This window comes from Sinohyriopsis cumingii, chromosome 16 (assembly GCF_028554795.1).
Source record: "Sinohyriopsis cumingii isolate HCF-2022 chromosome 16, ASM2855479v2, whole genome shotgun sequence".
NCBI lineage: Eukaryota > Metazoa > Mollusca > Bivalvia > Unionida > Unionidae > Sinohyriopsis > Sinohyriopsis cumingii.
Window position 1 is genome coordinate 60,518,341 of NC_142976.1, and position 18,121 is coordinate 60,536,461.

Genomic DNA, 18,121 nt, shown 5'->3' on the forward strand with positions numbered 1-18,121 from the left:
TCTTTAATATTTTAATGCGAATATCAAATTTCAGTAACAGTATTATACAGACGAAGGAGGTAGATAAAATGAAATAGGTGAATCTAAGTCTGTCTAATTCTAGTAGACATACCAAAATTAATTAAACATTTAATGTAATGAGTGAATGCATTATTCGAAACGTCATTCTTTTGAAGTCGAATTCATTTCTCAAAATTCCTAAACCAAGATTTCAAATTTGTATGCAGGCTATTACTGTGTAACTTATTCCCGGCTTCGTGACTTTCATGTATACAAAAGTAAATTTGTAGAGTCATTAAGTGATTCAATGAATAACGACCTTGACATTAGCGTTAACATTCATAGGCAGGTTCACACAGTAGCAGTGCGTAACAAATTTTAAAAGACGGTATTTACTATATATATCCATTGTATTACTTTTAGAAATAGGTCACGTATATTTACTTGGGTATTGGAAATAGGCGTCAAAACCAAGATGAACTTAGTAGTGAAGAGGACTATATTTTGTCCTCCAAAGTGATAGGTATATTTTACGGTTATTATTTGAATGGTATTATGTTCAAGGGACTCCCGCAAAGCTATTTTTACGGTGGAGGGAAGGGTGGGTGGGAGGGCAAATATTTGGTAGTCAGCAATTAAGTTTTAAGGATGTAAGCCAAAACATGTTTAGAGGTGAAATCCGGAGGTGTGTGTTTGTGGCCCCGCCCTTATGGGCGGGCGCCCATGTTATGTACCAAACTTCGCAACTTCTTTTTATTTGCATCACATATCTTGTCTTACAACACCCCGTTACCCTCTTATAATGTCAGGATTATTAATATTTAAACATAACTCACATATCTGGGTTCAAGGAAAAACATCAGCAATCCGATATACTAGTAGTCTTAAACCCGATATCTATATTTTATCAGAATATCAGAAGAAGGCATTCAAGATAAAGTCAATATAATTCTAAAGAAAAGGGAAGCGTCAATTTTTGTTTCTGGTGGGATGGGCTAAATTGGTGTTATGCATAAACATTAGCTAATGGTGTAGACAGAATCTGTGAAGTGCCTTAATGAAAAGAAAACTGATGACATGAGATAATAAACAGTCTATATGAAAATGTGTATTCAAATAGAAGAAGAAAAAAAAAACTATCAGCCCAGTATTATTGTACTGAAGCAAAATGATTTTTTATGTAAAAAAGAGGAATGTCATGGGAAAAAAAATAATTAAATAAAGCCAAGGAAAAAGAGAATCAGATTCGACATGTTCTGTGTGTACCATTCGGTTTATTTTTCTTTTGCGTTTCCGTGAAGAGTAAACAGGGGATATCATCCTAACCTAACATTACTTAGCAATATTCCTAAGTAAATTATTTAATAATATACTTATTATCATTGTAACATAGTGATTGATTCTGAGAACACGATTACTTTACTGCTCTTGAAGATCGGCCTGACAGATGAACGTGTTACTAGTCATGCAACAGTGTCCTAATCGGATGACCTAATTTAAATGAGATGCAAAACATTCTCGATTTTCTTGACAGGCACTTGTTGATTATTTACTAAGGTCTAATTTGTGTACAATTGTGTTGTTTAAGGCAAAGCGTTGATGTCTATTTCTGTTTATCGCCCGTCCCAGTACTCGAGCATAAATTTGACTACTGCAGAAGCCTGTCCTAGTACTCGAGGATAAATTTGACGACTGCAGACGCCCGTCCCAGCACTCGAGGAAAAAATGTGACGACCGCAGATCTGTCACTTCTAGCCGCAGTTATTAAAATCCTGGTCTGATAAGTAAAAGAAATCTAAAACGTCATATCACATATTTCAACCAGAGCAAAGCGTGTTTGACCTGGAGATAAAACAAATGGTTCTAAGAAAGGTATCAAGAACACGAAACTGCAAAGCAAAGTAACCTTTACGACAATTGAAGATGATTTGCTAAAATTTATTGGCTCAGATGAATAGGGATTAATAGTCAATACGTGGTCATCTAGTACATTCTATTGTACTGAATTTCATTTTGGTACATTCTATTGTATCCCTTTATATGGACAACTAGAAGCAAATTCTGATTTGGAAAAACTGTTGCAGAGTATTCCTGAGATCGAATCAGTTACAAATTACGAAGCAAAATCCTTACACTTTAAGTGTGGCAAAGGGGTTTAACACCATTATTTAATAAAAGCATTCTGCCAACCATTTTAGAAAATATCTTTTCAATTCTGACAACTAGTTGACTACTAGTTGAAATCCAGTATATGTCTTGATAAATCCTCACACTAATTAAAAACTAATGATTCCTTAACTATCAAAAAATTTGCAAACTATATAATGTATTCAGTTTAGATAATGCTCTCTCTCTCTCTCTCTCTCTCTCTCTCTCTCTCCACATACACACATTCGACTCCGTTTTATGTTCTGCATATATTAATATATCTTACACCAATGGTGCTCTACGTTTGTCATATATAGTTTGCATTAGTAATGTTTTAAGCTTTTATTTTTTGCTCAGATTAGTTTGCTGATCACAAAACTATGATAAAGTATATATTCTAGTTGTAATGAAAGTTTATAATTCAGAGAGTTTTTCAATGTTTTTTCATCTCCTTTATGTTAATTTTACTCGGTTTTGCGATTGGTATATTGCGCGTTGTATACAGTATAGACGTGCCGACTTCTATTTTTTACCTGAGCGAGCATCCACGTCGTAACCATGAACCCATGTGATGAACGTTAGGTTGTTCTGTCCACTAAACATAGCACATTGCATTTGCAATTGACTTTAGTTCTCAAAATTAAAAATAAACCTGATGCTCATGAAACAAAAGTTTCGACTGAAATTTGTAAGATTTAATGGGATGAAATAAGATTCAGCTAGTTTTCATTTTGCCAGGGAAATACTTTCTAGGACCAGAGGTGGGGTACGATTCATAATGGACCGGAGGCAGACTATGGTTCCAAAGATGGAGTTGGACCTGAACCTGAGGATAAAAAGATTAATCAGAACCCCGTTACCACCAGATAGAATGTGATACAACATCCCTTTATGTTAAAGGAGACCAGAAACCAATGGAAATATAGCATAATAATAAAAGTACTGTAGCAGAAAACCTTATTCTAAAGTATCATCTGCGGCCGTAATGCCAATATTAAAATATTACCCTATCTTCTAGGAGCTGAATTTCCGTAACCTCGTATGCAAAATTTCCTCACCTATTCGGTTACTTTCGGGATGTGACGTCATAGTAGCGACTCCAGCAGCCCAAGTGGGAGTTGCCAGAGTAAAAGACAATACCGTTTTGCGTTGCTTACTGGTGTAATAGAACATTAAGAAAAGCCAGTGGACAACATTTTTTTTTCTTTTCCGAAAGATAAAGGCATAATGAAAGAATGGATACATTATTACAAACGAGTCGATTTCAAAGCAACACCATACAGCACTCTGTGCTCGTTACATTTTTCAAAGGACTGTTACGAGAGGGATTCTGAAAAAATGGCAGCTCAAGGATACCCAAATGCTAGGCCTAGACTAAAAGTTGGCGCTGTTCCAGACATAACGTTGAATATTTTAAATCCTGGGAAAAGTGTTAAACGTGCGAGTTACGAAAATAGGCAGAAGGCCGAGTAAGTGACCACAAAATACAACAATCAATTCACAGATCTTTTATCTACACCAGCAGTGCTAAAAATAAATCTGATAGCCCGACACCCTGGGCCCCTCTGGTTTTAGTTCCGACCCATCCTGTATTCAAAGTGAGGTGTCCGTCAGGCTTGTCGAAACAAAAATTGTTTGCCTGAGGAAACTTTGATCGCCCGGGTGAAATGAGTAAATGTATCTTCAAGATATTGACATACATGCCTTAACATGGCACAATCTAAATCAAATCACTACTGTCCAAGGTGAAATTTAGATTTGATTTTAATCAAATGGAGGCTTTGCCAAAAGCAAGATTCTAAACCTCTCGTGTTTCGAGAAAACACAATTTTCAGTAATCTTATAAAAATTACAAATTTTAAAAAAAATCATTGTATACATGTAGTATGTATAAACGGTAATCTGTAATGATTGGAACTGATATAAAACTATTCCTTGGGCAGTTTAAATAACAGCGATTAAAAGAAAAGAGGTCAAAGTTTCACATTAAATGGCTGACAATAGAAACTGGGGGTGGGGACTATTGACCCAACCCCCAACCCCTTGCCCCAATGTGCGAGCGCCCATGGGACGTACCTTTTCTCCATGTGATACGCCTTATTTTTCCCCCAGGACAAGCCCATTTTGCATATTCTGGTCAGCTCTGGCTAAATTGCAAAATAGCAAAAGTTTTGATTTAAGTACGCAAACAATAAAGCCGGTGTGACTAATGAACATACTCCTTATCTTTGCATTGATCTTGTGAAAAGGACTGCCCTTCCGACATACTTCAAAGAAACCATGTTCGACAGTGTGTGTATGTGTAAGCACCAGAAATTGCTTGCCAAATAAACGATGCCTATTTTGTTGTTACTTACGATGCCATGGACTTCAGGTTTAAGTCTTAATGCGTCTAACACTGTTTGCTGAAGAAAATATTTATTCAGAATTAGTTCTTTAGGGCCACATATACTGCATGGTATATTTTGTTTTATTCCTTGTAATTTAATCATGGTAATTAAACTTTACATATACGATAGAGGAATGTCAGGTTTTAACTGGCCAAGTTTCTTTGGCGGAAATGGAGATGCGATTTTGTTTGCAGAGAAAATTTCACAGTGATCATTCATTTAAGCTAATTGGTGACAATTTTATTCTTTTAATTTTTGTATACTATAGTACTGTTGTAATTATTTAAAAACATCTGAAATTTACTTGAATAATGTTTAATTTTCACGTTCTATTTACTGAAGAAGAAAAAAACGAAAAAAAAAACTGTTGTGTGATTTTAATTATTTCATCCAGTGCCTGATATAGACGTGTGTGCGTGTGATTTGAATTTTTAACGTAGCTTTAACAATTTTTCAGTCATATCACTACGATGTCTGCAGTGTGGCAGTTTAGACTGTGGATTGCATACGTTATATCTATTTATAAATGTTTTGGGGTTGGTTTTTTTTCTTCTGAGAAATGAAAATTGACAGACATAATGTAATAATCGGGACTTCGCTGCGAAAAATTTAGAGATATTACGAGATCGGGACGTAGATGAGGAAATACCCCCAAAATCGGGAGGTTTTCTCCCGGTTTGAGAGTTGACAGGTATGAACTGTCCGGGCTTGTGGAATTTCAGTCAGGGCTTGAGTTAATTTAAGTCACCAGCCCGGGGCCTGTCCCTAAAACATTTCTTTTAGCACTTACCAGTACAGTACATAAACTATTATATCAGACTGCAGATTCAAGTTTTGAATGTGAAACCCAAATGTGGCCTCCTTCCGTCTGCCTCGTTCGCCAATGTTAGTAGTAAGGTGGGATACCCTACGTACAATGGGAATTAGCATTAAAAACACCCCTGGGACAATATACGTACAATGGAAATTTAACATGGCGAAAAATCGTGGGTCAATATACGTACAAGGGGAATTAACATGGGAATAAATCGTGGGTCAATATACGTACAAGGGGAATTTAACATGGGATTTTTTTTGTTAAATATGGGATTTTTTTTTTTTTTAAATTTTTTTTAAAAAAGGGGTAGGCAATTGAAAAGTCATTCTCTTTTCGAGAAATATGGCTGGCCCTGAAAAGGGCCTTTGGGTTTATGTTAATGTTTCCATTAACATAAAGGGCACCGCATTGGTCTTCTTCTTGTCCTTAGGCTGCGTCTCACTGTTGGCCCGTAAATCAGCACTCTTTTGAGGCATCCTTGTCTTTCGACGTAGATCCTACGTATCCACAGACTGGTGCTTGTCCTGTGGACAACGGTCCACTTGGATCGGACATACATGAGCATGTCCGTCCTGAACATCATGGAAGACACAAGCGTAGAAGATTGCACATCGGTCCACATCTTGAAGCGACGATTCGCTAGCGCTTGTGTGCAGTCAATCTATTCGACAGTGATTCAACATGACGGAAACTCAGAAAACGATCCATTGGGGTGCACCAACAGGGGAGACTGCCCAAGGGAACCCGGACTTACTTTCAGAAGAGGTGAACTGGGATTTTGTGGATTTTCTCTCCTCGCAAGAATTTGAGTAGTTAAGTGGGATACTATACGTACAATGGGAATTAGCATTACGGAGACCCCTGGGACAATATACGTACAATGGAAATTTAACATGGCGAAAAATCGTGGGTCAATATACGTACAAGGGGATTTAACATGGAGAAAAATCGTGGGACAATATACGTACAATGGAAATTTAACATGGAGAAAAACGCTGGGCCACTTTAGGGACAATGGGAATTTAACATAGAGTTTGGGTCTGTCTAGGGACAAGGGAAATTAACATGGGAATAGAGTTTGGGTTTGTCTAGGGACAAGGGGAAATGAATATGGGATTTTTTTTTTTTTTTAAAAGTTTTTTTAAATTTAAATTTAAATTTAGAAAAGGGGTAGGCAATTGAAAGGCTATCTCTTTTCGAGAAATATGGCTGGCCCCGAAAAGGGCCTTTGGGTTTTCTTCTGCTTCTAGTTTCTTCTTTTTCTCCACCAAGTTCTTATTTTATCTCCAACACTCTTTCTCTTCTTTTCTTTCTTTTTTTTCTCCTGCTCTTCTTTCTTCTTCTCTTCCTCCTCTTCTTTCTTCCTCTTCTCATTTTCTTCTTCTTTTTCAATCTTTTCGTTCCATTTGCTTATTCTTATTCTTTCCTCTTCATCCTCCTTCTCCTCCTTTATCTCTTTCATGACACCACTAATCTTGTCCTTTACCTTTTTTAAGTTATTAATTTCCATCTTTACACGATGGGGACTATAGGAATAATGGTCTTCAACCAGTCTTATCAACATCTGCTCCATCATTCCTAAGTTGTCTAAAACGTCTTGTAATGTTTGTATTTTGTCCATTTGGTTAGAAGCCATCTTCTTTTTTTATTCTTTGCAGAATGGTTTGAACGACGAATACTGTGGGTTCTTATACTTAAAGCGCGTACGTGAAGGAAAACATCCCCTAAAACGTAAAATTGATCTTACCTAGATCATGACCAAACAACGCGCGGACGTGAAGGAAAACATCCCCCTACTTTTTCATTTCATATAATAAAACCCAAACTATACTCTCCACATACGCTAAGAAACAATAAACAAATCCATAATCTACTATCCACACAATCGTACGTGAGCGGGTACAAACACAAACACACAAACACAAACACACAAACACATACGCTAAGAAACAATAAACAAATCCATAATCTACTATCCACACAATCGTACGTGAGCGGGTACAAACACAAACACACAAACACAAACACACAAACACATACCCTCACACTATCTTTAAAAAGAGTTAGTGTTTGTATTCACACTACTCTACCTACACATTGGCAAATTGATGGTTATTTCTTTTCTAGAGTATTGGGTAGCCCTGAAAAGGGCTGTTTTTTTGGAACTTCATGGACACCTGGTTAATGGTGGCACCTTCCAGGCCTGGCGCCACATACACATCTTATCCCCCAGTTACTTTTTACTTTTTTGGGGGAGAGAGCAGAGGCAGGATATGTCGCTTCAGAATCCCAATTTTCGCTCTCTGGGATTCTGAAATTTATTCTTCTTCTCTTCTTTTCCTTCTCCTCCTCCTCTTCTTTGTTTCTTCTCTCCTCCTCCTTGTATCTTCTTTCCTCTTCTTCTTCTTCTTTATATCTTCTCTCCTCCTCTTCTTTTTTTCTTCTTTCCTCCTCCTCTCTTATCCTTCCCTCCTCCACAATGGCTTCCGCGGCCAGTTCATTCAGCAGGCGCCTGGCATATTCCAGATGCACATGAAGTTCCAACAGTTTAGACAGTCTCGTGTTCATTTTTGGTGTTGATCAATCAACAAGGGTAGCTAGACTGCCCAGCGAGTTTCAATTTATAGTGAAAGCGCGGACGTGAAGGAAAACATCCCCCTAAAAAAACATAAAATTGATGTTACCTACATCATGACCAAAAACAACAACGCGCGGACCTAAAAGAAACACTCACTCACTTTTTATGCTACCCATCACTATTTTAAAATTTTTTATAAATCACTTCATTAGACTATCCACTTACGCAAAGCAATCCAATCTAACTCCAAATATACACCTCAAACACCAAAAAAACATGATTTTAATCTACTATTCATACCAACTTACTTAAGCACTTACTAACACACAAACACATACCCTCACATTTTTTAAAAAAGATTTAGTGTTTATTTTCACACTACTCTACCTACACACATTGGCAAATCGATCGTTATTTCTTTTCTAGAGTATTGGGGTAGCCCTGAAAAGGGCTGTTTTTTTGTTTGCTATGGCATTCTTTTTTTAGTTTCTAAGAATGCGATGTCCTCTGAGGATAGACTTTCTGGCGATAGGTCTGCTTCTTCGGAAAGAAAGAAGAACTCTTTGGTGTCGATACGGCAATCGACAAAGCCTCTGTCAGGTTCAGGTTGCCGCTGCTGCTGCTGTTGTTGTTGTTGTTGTTGCTGCTGTCTCTGAAGTCTGTACTTCTCTGTACATTCTTCTTTCTCCCTGTTCATTTCTTCTCTGAAGAGCTCTTCTATCAGGTCTTCAGTGACTTTTAACATTCTCACATTCTCTATTTCTTCTGGCTTTGGTATCAGACTGTGTCTGACCCTATGCAAATTCACGTAGGCTTCGTTGAGTTTAGCTAGTTTGGAGCACATCTTCTTAGGAGGATGAGTCGACAATGGATGGTTAGACTGGAAACAACCCGGTTCTTAAAGTCAAAGCGCGGACGTGAAGGAAAACATCCCCCACACGGTTTTTGAGTCGCAACGTTTAGTGAGTGTCATGAGAGGGATAGTAAGAAATGAAGGAGCATCAATCCAACATTCTTATAGCTAAACAAAAGACAAAGGCATTTTTTTCAAAACACAACATTTTTTATTCAAAAATCACTTAACACTAAACAACAACTCTAACATTTTTAACAATAATCCAATGGATAGACGCTTCGCAAGTCATCGACTATAAAAAGAAGTGACCATCATGCCCTTTCACACAGCAGACGCAGCTACGTTGACCACTCCTCCTTCACCTAGTTCTTCTGTGCAAGATTTACAAAAACAACCCTTGTGGGTGTGGTGTGGAGAACGTGTGCCTAAAACGCAAATCGTCTTTTTCTGCCAAATCTTCGTGGTGTATTGTGTCATCGGGGCAGCCATCGCCAATTTGAGTTTGCAACAAGGAGACAAACAATTGTGGACCATTTTATTGAGCAGTTGCATCGGTTACCTGCTTCCCAATCCCTCCCTAAAATTCTCTTCCAACGGGAACCACGGGAACCTTGTGTCCAGTGCCAGTGTCAGTCAACACTCCAACCACAATCAGAACCCCATTTTGGGCGGAGACACGCTTCTGACGTCCAGTAACCCCTCGGACAGCCACAGAACTCTGGAATTATGAGTCACCAAAACCAATTTTACTTAACCTTACCCAGTGACAGTTCCATGGAGGTGTTTCCCCACAACACGTTATGCTGTTACACGGCTAAATTACCTCAGGATATCCCGTTAGATCACGAAGCCCATTTGGAAGTGGCTTTAGTAGAAATGATTCACCCGACCCAAGTCCTCAATGTCCTTTCCAAACAAAATAAATTTGATGTGGAAGTTCATGACGAGCAAGTGCAAAAGCACTTGAATAATGTCAAATATGATCACAAAAAATATAATGAAACAACTCGAACGTGGACCTACCAGTTCTTCATTCCCCCAGGCTATTATTTTAGTGGTCAACATTTGGTCAGCACCATAAGCTCCAGGTTTAATGCCGTGTTTGGGAAAGCTTTGGAGCTTGCCCAAAAAAAGGTCACCGTGGAGTAGCACAAATCAGCTCGTCGCTTCTTGATGAAATTTGAGCCGAGTAAAATCGTGTCCATTGTATTTTGTCCTGAATTGTTTGACATGTTGGGCGGAGACATGGACATGAGAAAGAAAGTAGAACAAAAAGGAATACCCGAATTACCAGTCATTTACGACAACGAGTCTTTTGCCCAGTATTTTCGTACCCCGGTAGAACTGAACCAAGGACTGAATTTGATGTTTGTGTATTCCGATGTGGTGGAATACAACGTGGTGGGACACACCTCCGCGCCGTTACTGCGTGTCATTCCTTTCAAAGTGGATTCTGCCATGAATGCTGACGAGGAAGGTGGAAACACTTACCACGTCCACCGCGAATTTGTCCATCCTCACTATTTGCCTGTCAGCAAGTCGTATTTGGACACGGTCAACATTACTATAAAAGGAGATTTGGGACAAAATATTCCATTCACCAAAGGAAAAGTCACGGTGAAACTCCATTTTCGAAAACGGTTCTCTCACGACTCGTAAGTAAGTCATGTATCCAGTGTACCGAGGGGTTGCTCGACAGCGAGGACACGGTTTAGGAGATATGTTAAAATCGGCCTTTCGTTCGGTGGCCCCGGTGTTGAAACCGATGGTGAAACGCGGATTGCACGCCTTGAAAGATGCGGCACTGACGCAAGGCAAAGAATTTCTCCAAAATGTCATCATCGACAAGCAAAACCCTAAAGAAGCCTTCATGAGGGCAGGCAAAAATGTCTTGCTGCAAACGGGTAAAGACATTTTAGGCCGACGAGACACACCTATAAATGCCCTGCACGCTACCGAGTCAGGCATTCAGCAAGGACAAGGCAGAAAGAGACGACGAAGAAAACACCCTTTCACCAGACTTCAAGCTAGAAAGGCCAAGAAAAGAAGAACCGTTCGAGACTTAGACGTTTTCGATTATTGAGAAAGAACAGAACAAAATGATGCACCGAGAGTCTTGCGCTTGTTCCAAGACGGAACTGGATCTGTTTGCCATGCCCCCCACCATGATGACCATGCAAGAATCCCAGTGGGTGGAATTTCACCCCGTCTCCTCACTGACCGATTCCGCTCCCATCGAGTTTGAAATCAAGGGAGAGCCCGAAGATTACATCGATCTGAATAGCAGTTACTTGGACTTGAAAGTCCAAGTTCTAGATAAGGATGGTAATGGAGTAGAAGACAGTGAGAATATAGCTCCCGTCAACAATTTCATGCATTCCTTGTTCAGCTCAGTGGATTTGTACTTGAATAACAAACTAGTCAGCAGCAGCATGGATACATACCCTTACCGTGCCTACCTGGAAAATCTCTTGACGTACGGAATAGATGCCAAGGATACTCATCTCAATGCCTGTGTGCTGTGGGAACCTGACGAAGCGGGCAAGTTCGACGCATTGGATGGAAGCAATTCCGGCTTTGACCAAAGAGAAAGCAAAATCTTAGATAAGAAAACTTTAGAACTGATGGATCGTTTGCATTTGGACATGTGGTTGCAAGAGAAATATTTGCTGAACGGGGTCAATGTTCGCTTGAGACTGAATCGCAGCAGTACCGCTTTCCATTTGTTGGCTGATCCTGCTAAGGCTCCTAAAAGCAATATCGAAGAGGCCAAACTCTACGTACGACGCGTGGAAGTGTTACCCAAAGTAGGTAACGAAATCAGTCAAACGTTGAGCAGAACGACCGCCAAGTATCCCATACGACGTGTGGAAGTGAAAACGTTCACCATTCCCAAGGGACGGCATTCTATGATCGAAGATCATCTGTTTCAAGGACAGTTACCCAAGCGTTTAATCCTTGGTATGGTCTCGAATTCAGCCTTCAACGGAGCCTTCGGTGAAAATCCTTTCAACTTTCAACACTTAGACGTGAAGAAAATCGAAGTCAGTCGCGATGGCAAGACCTTGTGTACCCGACCTTTCGAACCTGACTTTAGTGACAAGAAGATGAATTACTTGAGATCGTACTTGTCCTTGTACGAAGCCACCGGCCAGTTAGGAACCAACACCAGTCACGGAATTACGTACGACGATTACGCAGGAGGCTATGCTTTGTGGGCTTTCGATTCCACTCCAGACCAAGGCAGCGACGAAGGACATTTCCACCCTATAAAATCTGGCCAGATTCGTGTGGAACTTCAGTTTGCAAAAGAACTACCAGCAACAGTGAACGTCATCCTGTATGCCGAATTCGATAATACCATAGAAATCAACAGTTTGAGAGAAGTCATTCTAGACTATTAGAAGCCATGGAAGACTGTTATCCCTCTTTACCTAGTGGAGAAACTTTAAAGATGAAATGTGAGGAGACCGTGAAAAAAGAAGAAGAAGTGATCATGATGAAATCGAGATGGCCAGAACAAGAAGCCCATTTAGTCTCCTGTTTTGCCAAACACTTGGTGGAAAAAATGACGGAATTGATCAAGAAAAATTGTTATGGATGTCAAAACGATCATCCCAGTCAAATTCAACACGATAAATGCCTGATGTTGAGTCAAGAAGAAAAATTGGACGAGTATCTGGACGAAGCTTGGAGTCTCATCTCGAACAAAGACGTGTTGCATCAGTGGTATAAAGACTTGCGTGAACATTCTTGTCCACCATTAACCACTCAAGAGATCCATCGTATCGAAGCTCTCCTGAATCAGAGTGAGGAAACAGAACGAATAACCGTTTATTCGTCAGACATTTTCAAGCAAAAAGTCAGGATCGAATTGACGACTTATTATTACCTGTGAAGAAGAAAAAAAGCACACACAAAACATGGATACCTGGGAACTTTATTACCTTTTGAACCACAGTTCGTATACGGCTTCTTGGAATCCTGTCGTCTGTGCTAAAGATGAACTCCCTCATCGCAAACCTAAAGACCATCAAGCTTACGTGATCAACACGGACGACAGTCATCTCCCAGGAACCCACTGGGTAGCCGTCTACTTTCCTCAAGAAGGATGTGTGGAATATTTCGATTCGTACGGATTGCCCCCTTTGGAAGACGATATCATTGACTTTATGAGAAGAAATGCTCAGACTACCCGATTCAATAATGTGAAATTACAAGGCACAGATTCCTTGGTGTGTGGACAGTGCTGTGTGTATTTTCTGCATCATTGCAGCCTGGGCTATTCCTTAGAACATTTAGTGACTCATTTTGACCCTCGTTCTTCTGCTAGAAACGATGTGAAAGTAGATCGATGGTTTTGTGACCATTATGCTTATCTTTTGTCTCAAGCTAGGAAACGTAGTGTCCATCAATGGCCTAATGATTTCCAACAGTGGAAATCACAATTTCATTCACAACGTTGTCAACCCTGTTTAAAGTAGATTGTAAATTGAGAAAAAAATGTTTGTGATTTGAAAAAATTGTTTGATGTTATCATGTTGGATTATTGTTAAAAATGTTAGAAATGTTGTTGTTTAGTGTTAAGTGATTATTGAATAAAAAATGTTGTGTTTTGAAAAAAATGCCTTTGTCTTTTGTTTAGCCATAAGAATGTTGGATTGATGCTCTTTCATTTCTTACTATCCCTCTCATGACACTCACTGAACGTTGCGGCTCGAAAACCGTGTGGGGGATGTTTTCCTTCACGTCCGCGCTTTGACTTTAAGAACCGGGGTTGTTTCCAGTCTAACCATCCATTGTCGACTCATCCTCCTAAGAAGATGTGCTCCAAACTAGCTAAGCTCAACGAAGCCTACGTGAATTTGCATAGGGTCAGACACAGTCTGATACCGAAGCCAGAAGAAATAGAAAATGTGAGAATGTTAAAAATCACTGAAGATCTGATAGAAGAGCTCTTCAGAGAAGAAATGAACAGGGAAAAAGAAGAATGTACAGAGAAGTACAGACTTCAGAGACAGCAGCAACAGCAGCAACAACAACAACAACAACATCAGCAGCAACCTGAAGCTGGCAGAGGCTTTGTCGATTGTCATATCGACACCAAAGAGTTCTTCTTCTCTTTCCGAAGAAGCAGACCTATCGCCAGAAAGTCTATCCTCAGAGGACATCGCATTCTTAGAAACTAAAAAAGATTGCCATAGCAAACAAAAAAACAGCCCTTTTCAGGGCTACCCCAATACTCTAGAAAATAAATAACCATCCATTTGCCAATGTGTGTAGGTAGAGTAGTGTGAATATAAACACTAACTCTTTTTTTAAAAATGTGAGGGTATGTGTGTGTTTGTGTTTGTAAGTGCTCAAGTACGTTGGTATGGATAGTAGATTAAAATGATGTCTTTTTTGGTGTTTGAGGTGTATATTTGGGGTTAGATTGGATTGCTTTGCGTATGTGGATAGTCTATTGAAGTGATTTATAAAAAATTTTAAAATAGTGATGGGTAGCATAAAAAGTGAGTGAGTGTTTCTTTTAGGTCCGCGCGTTGTTGTTTTTTGGTCATGATCTAGGTAAGATCAATTTTATGTTTTTTAGGGGGATGTTTTCCTTCACGTCCGCGCTTTCACTATAAATTGAAACTCGTTCGGCAGTCTAGCTACCCTTGTTGATTGATCAACACCAAAAAATGAACACGAGATTGGCGAAACTGTTGGAACTTCATGTGCATCTGGAATATGCCAGGCGCCTGTTGAACGAACTGGCCGCGGAGGCCATTGTGGAAGAGGGAAGGATGAGTGAGGAGGAGGAGGAGGAAAGAAGAAACAAAGAAGAGGAGGAGAGAAGATATAAAGAAGAAGAGGAAAGAAGATACAAAGAGGAGGAGAGAAGATACAAAGAAGAGGAGGAGGAAAAAGAGAGAAGAAGAAAAAATTTCAGAATCCCAGAAACCGAAAATTGGGATTCTGAAGCCACATATCCTGCCTCTGCTCTCTCCACCCAAAAGGTAAAAAGTAACTGGGGGACAAGATGTGTATGTGGCGCCAGGCCTGGAAGGTGTCACCATTAACCAGGTGTCCATGAAGTTAAAGAAAAAAACAGCCCTTTTCAGGGCTACCCAATACTCTAGAAAAGAAATAACGATCCATTTACCAATGTGTGTAGGTAGAGTAGTGTGAATATAAACACTAACTCTTTATTCATAGTGTGAGTGTATGTGTTTGTGTTTGTAACGGCTAGCGTACGTTTGTGTGAATAGTAGATTATGGGTTTCTTTATTGTTTCTTAGCGTATGTGGAGAGTATAGTTTGGGTTTTATTATATGAAATGAGAAAGTAGGGGGATGTTTTCCTTCACGTCCGCGCGATGTTTGGTCATGATCTAGGTAAGATCAATTTTATGTTTTGGGGATGTTTTCCATCACGTCCGCGCTTTCACTATAAGAACCCACCACGTTCGTCGTTGGAACCATTCTACGGAATAAAGACAAGGAAGATGGTAGCTGTAACAGAATTGTTTAACCAGTTGAAAGACATTTGGTATTGGATGATGGATGGAGCTTATGCAGTGGAAAGGACTGAACGAGAATGGAAGCATGAACTTACCCGAGATTTTGTCAGAAGACAAGTGACCAACCTAAAATTAGCTATGGATCTGGTGAAAGAGATGATAGAAGAAGAAGTAAAAAGACTAAGAGGCTTTACAGATCCGGAGTATGTAAAGATTGGTCACTTAAAGGAAGTCGTGGATAATGTGATAAAAGTCAGGTGCTTTTTGGAAGACGTAATGGAATGGACAGAGTGGTCCTTTGTCAAAAAAGGCCTAGACCAGCTTAAGAAATCGGAACAAATTATGAGAAAAGTAATGGAGGAAGAAGTGATAAAGATCAAAGACAAGTGGAATAAAGAACGAAAGGAGAAAGAAAACTTAAAGAAAAAAGAGGCCTTTGACAAACTCAGCAACAATTGGATCAAGATACAAGAGAAGTTCAGGGCTATGGGTCACCCAGACTGGTTACCTGAAAAAGAAAAAAGGAAGAACAAGGGAATTTGGGGAACGATTAGGGGATGGATGAGAAAATGGAGAAAATAGAAGAAGAAGCAGAAGAAAGCCAAAGGCCCTTTTCAGGGCCAGCCATATTTCTCGAAAAGAGAATGACTTTTCAATTGCCTACCCCTTTTTTAAAAAAAATTTAAAAAAAAAAAAATCCCATATTTAACAAAAAAAATCCCATGTTAAATTCCCCTTGTACGTATATTGACCCACGATTTATTCCCATGTTAATTCCCCTTGTACGTATATTGACCCACGATTTTTCGCCATGTTAAATTTCCATTGTACGTATATTGTCCCAGGGGTGTTTTTAATGCTAATTCCCATTGCACGTAGGGTATCCCACCTTACTACTAATGTTTATGTTTGTATTCGAGGACTGGCTAGTATTGCGTCACGGTACCACGTGATCTGTCGTCTCATCAAAACTCGGAAAAACTCGGCAATTTACGGAATCGTGGTATCTTCCATGCAATAAAATCACTTCCCGCTTACGATATTTAATTTACAAACATGACATTCGAATTAAAATCTGTAGAGAATTACATACGTAAAAGGAAAATTTTGATTTCTAGTCTCCTTTAAAGCAAACGAGTCCAGTAACACGCAATGTAAAGTTTGTATTGATTCAAAATTGTAACTTTCAAACCCTTATGTGGGTGAGAACAGAAGCAGTAACATAACTTCAGGTCTTGCTTGTCACAAAGCTAGCAGTGATCACAGGTACGCTGAAAATTGTCTGAAAATACATTCAGATATACTGTTAATTGTCAATCGTGTGCTTACCAACAGAGAGGAAATCGTGACCAAATTCATTAGAATTGTATATAATACGGCAAGTGAGGAAATACATATGAGTATTATTAATCTGATAGAACATAATGGTTATTATTTGCAATGTTTCATCATAGACTCAGTATATATCACGTGGGTGACCTGCGGAGTTTTCGACTGTTCTAAGCTAACTTGTGAATGATGCAGTTGAGGAAAAAAAATTTCGAAAGAAATTTCTTTTCCGTTTTATGTGTTGACACCAAATAATGTTATGTGACCAGCAAAATATCAGTGTTTGTAAAACTCTTAAACCTTGCTCACTTTATTATGTCAGTTACTTTCTTGGGGACTAGGACAAGTCTGATTCAGGTATCACTGAGATATTTGAAGAGTGCGAAAGATCAGGAAACATTGACTAAGCTAAGGTAATGTCCTTGGGGACAGAATGAACCTCTAGTATGGTGGGGAAACATAATGTTGGTGAAAAACTGAAGAAACAAAATTCCATAGTAATTTAAATTTCCTTTGCTGCTCATAAGCTGCCGATATGTTCTCAGCATGCAACAGAGCAGATCAACACCTCGAGATCAAGAAGTACAAAGCAAGTACATTTCGACCTCTCCTTACTCCTATTTCCAATACTCATCATTGAGAACAGATGGACAGAAACAATAAGTTTTTAGAGTCTCCTTAACTTAACATGAAGGGGATAAAAGAAATCGAATGGTTTACCATTTTTTAAACTCTGAAATCTGTATTCGAGTGTTGGCAAATCATTGCGCAGGCGCTTAGCTCTGTAGCTGTGAAAGATACAAAGGAAAATAGCCCGTTAAAAGCAAAAATTTCAAGAAAAGATCAACATGTTGCCATCATCAGTCCAGTTGTAAAATTTATTTTTTATGAACTTAACGGTGTGACCCATCTGAAGATAATAAATGATAACATCAAACAAGTTGATGGGCAATATTTTTAAGAGGACATATAAATAGCCAGTTTACAAGACGAGAGAGCTTAGTTGAACACTGCAAGTGCAGAATTAGTTCCGAACCTGAATGAAAATACTGAAACAATATTTTCTGCAGAGACATTCTACCTCGTATCGGCGGGGGAAGCATTTCTTAAATGGGAGAGATCTGGTTTGTTCCAATGATTATTTAGTATATCATGGCAATGACAATTATTCTGATGGTTCTTGATCACTATGGTTACTGTAAAAATAGTAGGACAATTTCAATACAAGCTAGTGATTGATGCCAAATTGACACTCGAGGAAGAGAAGTTTGCGACAGAAGTTGTTAGAGGATATAACCAATTACAGTTCTTAGCCCCTATGGAAATTGCTTATAGCCAATCATGCTCAAACTTTCAAAATCTGATGAAGTTAATACAGTTTGTTCTTGTCTTTCGTCTCCAATAGATTGAGGTGAATGTGGAGGTAGCATACAAAAAGGTACAAAGACAGTAAAACCCAGTAGATTACCAGAGGAAAGGTCGGAGTCTTTGATGAATA